Here is an 8752-nt window from a genome sequence, read left to right as displayed (position 1 = left end):
TGTTCTTCCAGACTATCCTCTACATATATAACAAATTTAATTGAAATCCATGCAGCCGTTTCGGCTACACGCGAACAAACATCCATCCATCTAAACTTTCGCATTTATAATATTAGTTTCATGAGGCGGCTTAAAGCGAGGAAAGTTAAAATATAGTCATTTTTTAACGCCGTGGTCTAGCAATTCGCTGTTTATTAATAGTTCCGAAATGTTAGTAATAATAAAGTATAGTCTATGTTACTCACAGATAAATTACCTTTCTAATGGTTAAAGAATTGTTTGAATCGGCCCAGTAGTTTTTACGTGAATCGAATACATAATAAATACAAACATTTATTCTTTTTAATATCAGTATAGCTAATCCAGAACTTAGCAAGTTTCTACACCATTTTATTGATAAATTTCTGCTCAAACATTTGAATTTCTAAAAGAAAAATATAACAGTTTTAAAATTTACTTTTATTTTAAACATAGCACACTAATTTGTTCCAGACGTAACCTAGACTAGTAGAATCCTAGCAACTTTTCATGTGAACGTTTATTTTTATAACAGAACTACAGCCAGGTACGAACGCTCAGGTTTTATTTGGCACTCAGAATGATAAACGTCGTTTCATTAGTGGCTAACAAGGCTACGTGCTTTAGGTTTTTTAATGGATATACATTTCTGTATGCGACTAATTTTATAATTTCCCCTACAAACTTTTCAAATAAATCTTAAAATATTCAAGGTAAGTTACATTTTTTTCATTGCCTTTTTAATATCTAGATATTAAATAAGGGTCATTTTTTGCTATTTATCATGGTGGTACTATAGCTGTCAGTCCTCAGTCACCCCTTGTTAGGGGCTCCGAGGCCCTCGGTGGGCACATATAGTGAGCCGGTGATTATGACTATAGCTGCGTAATTATCTATTTTTATGACACTAAAATCAGACAGCGGGCTGCGGCCCTCTTTAATATCTTCGCACAAATGGGCCGGCTCGCCCTCCAGCAATACCACGACCACACAAAAGACGGGCGGGAAGTGGAAGTAATTCCCCGTTTCGTTTGATGAGTGTAGTGCTGGAGGCCTAATTGAAGTCCCTTTCTCTTTTCTTATAAGGAAAGGATGGGAAGAGAAAGTGGATTTGACGGTGGAGGAGATGTATAGGAAGGGGATATATTCTCTTTATGTGCGTCTCGTCCTCCGTCGAATTAAGGTAGGCAACGCATCTGCAATTGTGGATGTCTACGGGCAGCGGTCGCTTCGCCGTTTTGGCGGATTCAGGCGGCCGCTTGCTCGTTTGTCACCTAGTATTATAAAAAAGATACGTACTATTAACGTAAAGAAATAATTAAAAAATAACCGCTTTGATTTTTTTCGTGAAAACAACGGAAAGAAAAACATTGTTCCGTCGCTGATTATCTGCAACTAGGGTTTAATATCAGGGCTGGCAATAAAGAATAATTAATGTTAATTACGGGAGTCTCTCTAATTGTAATTTAGGGGTAGATTGGAGCATATTTTATTTTTTAATCTAAGCATTTTTCTGGCGCAATATGCAATGCTGGTAGTTAGAGTAATATTTCATAAAAATGCTATATTTAAGAGTTATCCCTATAACAATATCAAATAACTTAAAATATCTACTACTTGACTCTTCAACTACCTACCTACCTACTTGATTAATCACCAATAGTAAAGACCTTCATCATCCCTTATCCTTATCCAGGGTCGGCACAATATGTACTGCTCTTCCATACAACTCTATCGTCAATCTGAATTACCTTTTACGACGAATCTTCCTTCACTGAACCTTGGAAGTTATTTAATCTTTTAATTCTATATTTATTTATTCACTAGCTGTTCCCCTGCGACTTCATCTGCAAAATTGTGAAAATTTTATTTTGTCGTTTATATGTGTCAAATAATCACTTGCAAATGTCAAAATACCAATTACCTTACTATGGCAATTTTGCTTTCTTGATGTTGGCAGCAACTTATGGTATCTTTCCCACATTAGGGGTTTTAGCTAAAATATTAATCCCTTATGTTTAATGGCGAGAAAATATATAGCCTAAATCATGACGTAATTGTAGGGCTTTTTTGTAAAAAGAGAATTATTCAAAAACATGCTATAATTACTGACATCTTAGGCAACAAAGAAATGTGTATTTACGCTTTATTATAATAATCTAGATTTAATGTATTTTTCTTATTTATATTTTTACATTTATTTTATTGTAGCAGACAACCATAACAGAAATAAACTCATAATAACTAACATTCGAAACTAAAATTATTTTCTCAATTCCTTCCTCCGAGTTCCCCTTATATTTTCCCGAAGTCATAATCACAGGCCACAAATCGAAGGAAATGGAGCGGATATTCAAGGAATTTGTTTACAAATAACTTGTTTTACAGCCGCTGGTTGATTGCGATGTTTTTCATCAGTCTCTCTGTAATTAGTTCATGGTTTGTGCTTCGGAGAGCTATTCCTGTTTTGATTGGAAGTTTTTTATAAAGGTTATTTTATTGACTTTGTTTATTATTGAAACAATAATCTTAACGTAGAATTCCACCACCACCACCACCAGCTCACTATATGTCCCCACCGAGGGGCTCGGAGCCTACCTAAATTAGGGTGACTAGGCCATAGTCAACTACGCTGGCCAAGTGCGGGTTGGTTGACTTCACACATATCTTTGAATTTCTTCGCCGATATGTGCAGAAAAATCGAAAATCACATTGGCACAGCGGGATTCGAACCCAAGACCTGTAGATTACAAGTCAAGTGCTTAAACCACTGAGCCACCGACGCTCTTTAGAATAGAATTCGTAGAATTCATCTTGTTAATATTGATTTCCAATTCGAATATCGTGATGCAGTAAGCATACACCTTAGTAGTATTAGAGATTATTTAATTTGGTTTTGAGTTATTTCTATTAGCTAATCTATACTTCTATACAATTATAATAAAGCGTAAACACACACTTCTTTGTTGCCCAATATCTGAGCAATTACATCATATTTTGGAATAAGTCTATTTTTAATAAAAAGCCCTACACTAACGTCACGCTTTAGGCTATATATTTTCACACCAATAAACTTAGAGGGTAAATATTTTGGATAAAAACCCTAATGTGGGAAAGAGACCATAAGTTGCTGCTAACATCAAGGAAGCAAGATTGTTGAGGTTTATCATGCCATGTCAATTTGATATTTGCTATTGATAATTTGTCAAATGTAAACAATAAAATAAAAGTTTCATAATCTCTTGCGGATGAAACCGCACGGGAACAGATAGTACTTAATAAAATAAAAAAGTGAAGTAATCTACAATGAGAATGTTTTTTCGCGTTTCATAAACGGTAAAAATAAAGAGCTCTTTATTTGCAATCTGTAGACATTTTATGCAGGTAACAAATATTTGAGAAACTCAGGTCGTTAGCTAATGAAAATAAATTTATCTTTCACGCAGAAGTAACCTTAAAACTTAGGTTTTGGACAATTGGAAAGCGTAGAATTAATTCAGAACAATAGAAATCGTGAGTTAACCTTGGTAAAATTTGGTGCGTTATTTTTCATAGGACCAACCGCTCTTTGAACTCAACGGTGAATTCCGAAAATTGACAAGCCTGCCTTTGACAGTTACTGTCTGTTACGTAGCCAGGGAAATATTTGCGTATTTTATAATAGAACTGCTATCGAATGAAACTCTTTGTGCGTCTTTGAAATGTATGTAAATCGCAATGTTATGTTCAAATAATCATTTTTATTATTTTCCAAATTATTTTTAACACTTCATACTACTACTACTACACAAGTCAAGTTTTGTAGAATAAAATTGTCTTTTACAGCATTTAAATTGGACTGATATTTTAGAAGATATCGCGATAACAAACAATAAGGGTAACCGAAGATTCCAAATTTTCCCGGCTTCTTCTGTTATTACGTAGATTACTCCAAGTTAATACTTCAGATGATAGGTTGAAAAAAGGGCGAACTTAAGTTTTGAACTTTCAAATTTCACACGGACAAAGTCACGGGCAACAGCTAGTCGTCACTAAGGTAGATAGTATATATATATAGTATAGTATTTACTAGCTGTGAAATTATGAAAAATTTATTTTATTGTTTACATTTGTCAAATTACAAATGTCAAAATGAAATGACACGATGACAACCTTGCTTCCTTGATGTTGGCAGCAACTTATGGTCTCTTTCCCACAGACGATTTTTATCCAAACTATTTACCCCCTAAGTTTAATGGCGTTAAAATATATACTCTAAAGCGTGACGCAAGTGTAGGACTTTTATTAAAAAAAGAATTATTCAAAAATATGCTGTAATTGCTGACATCTTAGGCAACAAAGTAGTGTGTGTTTACGCTTTATTATAATAGTATAGATATAGATTTAAATACTTGTCTACATAAGGACTGCATTTGAATTACATTCCTCTCTGTAGAATCGGAGCTGCGTTTTACGCACGCCTCACTGAGTACAAACATGCTCCTCAAAACTATTTTAATTACGAGAAAATCTTTTATTATAATCCTTCGACCCGTATGTTTGTAACTCAAGGTATTTACTTCTTTATTTTAATAGGCATAAGTTCTAAATTACTTTAAAACTAAATCAAACTGAATTAATATTTTTCCCTCGTAAAATTGAGCTACCGAGTGCATGTTTTTTACTTCTCTTTAGTAGTTAATTATATTTTACCTTTGTTTATTAAATTATTCATTAATATAACTGCAGCTTTTAAACTTTATTTAAAATGTGAAGTAAACTTAAATTTGTTTGTTTGTCAAATTTTTATTTGGAAATCAATTGCAAATTAATTAAATTTTATCGTTTTTTGAAAATGTTATAATTTAAAACGATAAATCTATCTATACTATTATAATAAAGCGAAAACACACATCTTTGTTGCCTAAGATGTCCGCAATTACAACATATTTTTGAATAGTTCTTTTTTTAATAAAAAGCCCTACACTTGCGTCACGCTTTAGGCTTTATATTTTAACGCCATTAAACTTAGGGGGTAAATGTTTTGGATCAAAGCAAGGTTCTCATTATGTCATGTAACTTTGACATTTGTAATTTATAATATGACAAATGTAAGCAATAAAATTAAATTTTCATAATTATATGCTTATGAAGTCGCATGGGAACAGCTAGTAATAGATAAGAACACTCTAATAGCTTAAAAAAAAGATTTTGGTTAATAAAGTTTCTTATCTTTTTACAAAACTTAATATGGAATAAAATCTCGCATTAATTTTCTTGACACATTCCCGAGTTTTGCAAGATTTATTCGTAGTTTCATTTTAAAGTATAAGAGAAAGTTATAAAAATTGTCGCAACCGGATATTTGGTGCAAGTTAACAAACGGCCACAGCTACCTTGCCTTGTTAGTCAGTAATGAAACACCGTTTGTCATTCTGAGTGCCAAATAAAACTGGCATTTGTACTTGGGTTTAAGTGAACACTGAAGACAGAGTTACGGTCGAATTCTGCAACCAAACTAAGTACGCGCACAACTGTTGTGCGATTGTCGATTGTTTCGTAGCCCATTCAACTAAAATCGCGCAAACTAAAAATCGAGTATTGTGCGCACCTCCATATAAGCTCATAGGAATCTAAGTGCGACTAAACAGTTGGGTGATAGTTTAGTCAAAGGTGTGCGCGCTTTTAGAGTTTAAACGTGGCCTTATGAAACTTAAAATGATGTAACTTAAGTTTTTTATTTTACTCTGTCATTATATGTTTAAAATATAAACTTTTTGATTGTATAGCTCAAATTTATGTCCAAAGTAAGGGATTTTGTAATATCAAGAAAGTTTTATTAGAGATGGAAGACTTAATTGGTCAAGAATTGTTCTAGTTAAGGCAAATCTAGTCGTTAAGAGTGGTACAGCCCACTTTAACATCTTCGCACTGTAGGGCCGGCTCGCCCGGTGTAATACCACGACCACACAGAAAACAGGCGTGAAGTGGAAGCAATTCTGCGTTTTGTCTGATGAGTGTGGTGCCGGAGGCATAATTTTAGTCCCTTTCCATCCTTTTCTTAATAGTAAGGGATGGGAAGGAAAACTGGATTTGACGGTGGAGGAGACGCATAGGAAGGGAAAATTACCTCTTTATGTGCGTCTCCTCCTCGGTCAATTAAGGGTAGGCAACGCATCTGCAATTGCGGATGTTTATGGGCAGCGGTCGCTTTCCATTTCGGTGGATTCAGGTGGCCGCTTGTTCGTTTATCACCTTATATTATAAAAAAAAACTTTCAATCTATCATCAAATAAGATACTTGAGTTAGCTCTGTGTTAGAGTTTCATCAATTCTATTTCCCTATATCGTTGAGAGTCAAGGATTTGAAGTGGCACTATAAAAAGAAATATTAAAGCGTGGTATTGACGGATTTCAATATCAGCGTGGAGTCACGCGGGCGGCAGCCGGCGCGGCGCGGCACGTGGCCTCAGATTAACAAACACCCAGTTATTGCGAAACACTTACCACAAACGTACAAATAAACTATTGGAAAATAGTTTTAATATGTGAAATAATAGCGATTTCTATCTTATATCTGAGAGTTACATTTCTTAAGAATTTAATGTAATACAGCAAATCATACATTTTTTTTTAAATGAAAATGTTTTCGTAAATTATTTTAAGGTAATTCGAGACCAAAAAGTGTAATGACTTCCACTGATCTGTATAAATGGATATGCGATTGCTTGGAAATAGCTTATGCTTCGTTCAGACTTAAACGCACTTTTCGCTATTACTAACAGATATTTGTACATATTATTCTTCCATATGTCTTTATTTCTTACTCTCTATATAATACATTTTACAAGAATATAAAAATTAAAATAAAATATATTATATAAAAAATAGAGCACCACCGGCTGCGGAATCCGATGACTCAAGCAACCAGTGGTCAGGGGTGCAGAGACAGGAACCTCCTCACTATTCGCGCGGTTTCTAAAATAACCGCCTTTTGAATCGGGCCCTTAATCCAACTGTCTAGCGAGAGCTTCTTGAGGTGTTGGTCGAAGCTCTTCGCTAGTAGTCGATTTCATACGCCACATGGCGGTAATCTCGTGAGCCAAATCCAAATATTTTAATAGTTTTTCATTTTCGGCTTTCACGAGATTCTTGTGATGTGGGATAGTGACAGCGACATTGTACATTTTACATTGTACAATGTCGATGTCATTTTATTTGTACATATTTTATTAGTACGAATTATTATTATATTGCAAAATGGCGGAAATAAAATAAACCCAAAACACCACTTTTCATATCCTATCTATTTATAGAGGTCTGTGATTACTCATTCATTTATTCCCCTTTGTAAAAAAAGTTGAAACAAGGGAAAATCGTTCTTGCCTTCACTCTGCGCTAGTCAAAATAAAGAGGAAATATTTCCCTCGGGAATAATAACTGGCCACGCACAGCCGCGCACCTGAAATGCAAAATTCGAGGAAAAAGCCACGCGATTGACGCCTCCCGTCACCGGCTTCGTTGCAGTCAATTTCGGTATTCCATTTCTCTTTGTCTCTGAACACCGGTATTTTTGAATGGAGATAAAACTGACTTTATTTATCGTATATGATTTTTTTACTTTTAAATACCATTTCATGATAACGTATTAAACACCTAGAGTGTAAGGCAAAGGTATAAAGATTCAGCCAAGAATTAGATGACATAGAGTATGTATGTAATCGAGAATTTCAAAAACCTGTTCTGGTAGCTTCTATAGGCTTTTTTACTATCATCACGTTTTAGCGTGAGCATAAAAATGTATTCCATTTTATTCGTCATATTTTGAGGGTGTTTATATTTCTGGTTGGACCGTTTCATATATTAGTAGGAATCAACTTAACTGTAAGTTATAAAAGTTAATCGAGATAAATAATTCTTAAACTAGTACACTTCCGGTAAACTTTAAACACAATTACAGCTACCGGATGTTGATAAATCAGACAAGATTTGCTGATTTCAGAATTTATTGCGTTGTGAGATTTATCGTATACATGATATAAGTAAGCAGTGTTGCCAAATCGGGTCCAGATTTCCGGACGGAGCCACAACTTCTTGCGAACAAACTGTACTTTTTGTGCTTTGGTAGTTTCTGGTAGTTTTTTTTCGAACTTCCCTGCTAGTTCACATTTGTAGACGGGAAAGTTCGTCCAATGATTTATGATGATAAAAACGTTAACTTTATAATCTATTTATATAAAATATATAAAGATTAGTATAAAAAAGTGGACTTCATCCTTAATTTTAATACTTCTTAACCTATTCCTGATTACGTCATTAAAATTCATCTTTATAAAGATACTAGGTTTCGCCCGTGGCTCCGTCCGCGTGGAATTAAACAACAAACAAAAGTGAGTAGCCTTTGTATTTTTCCAGATTATCCTCTACATCTGTACTAAATTTCATCGAAAATAATTCAGGCGTTCAGGCTACAAACTTGAACAAGCATCCATTCATCTAAACTTTCACATTTATAATATCATTGTTGTATAAATTTACCAAAAACTCTTTGACATTTTGTCCGAGCATTTAAGGCAGTAAAAGACGATAGAACTGTGTGTTAGGTGCTAGTTGTACCCGCGGCGCCGCGCCGACGGCCGCTCTTCATAACTTTTACTGTCAACTCAATTACTCCATTACACGGCGTGAAGATGCGACTCTCTTGTTTGCTAACATAAAACTCCCCAAAAAAGAACCGAACAATTTCACTCCTAAT

Source organism: Papilio polytes, unplaced genomic scaffold (genome assembly GCF_000836215.1).
Source record: "Papilio polytes unplaced genomic scaffold, Ppol_1.0 DF822289.1, whole genome shotgun sequence".
NCBI lineage: Eukaryota > Metazoa > Arthropoda > Insecta > Lepidoptera > Papilionidae > Papilio > Papilio polytes.
The sequence above is the reverse complement of the archived record's forward strand: the minus strand, read 5'-3'. Positions refer to the sequence as shown.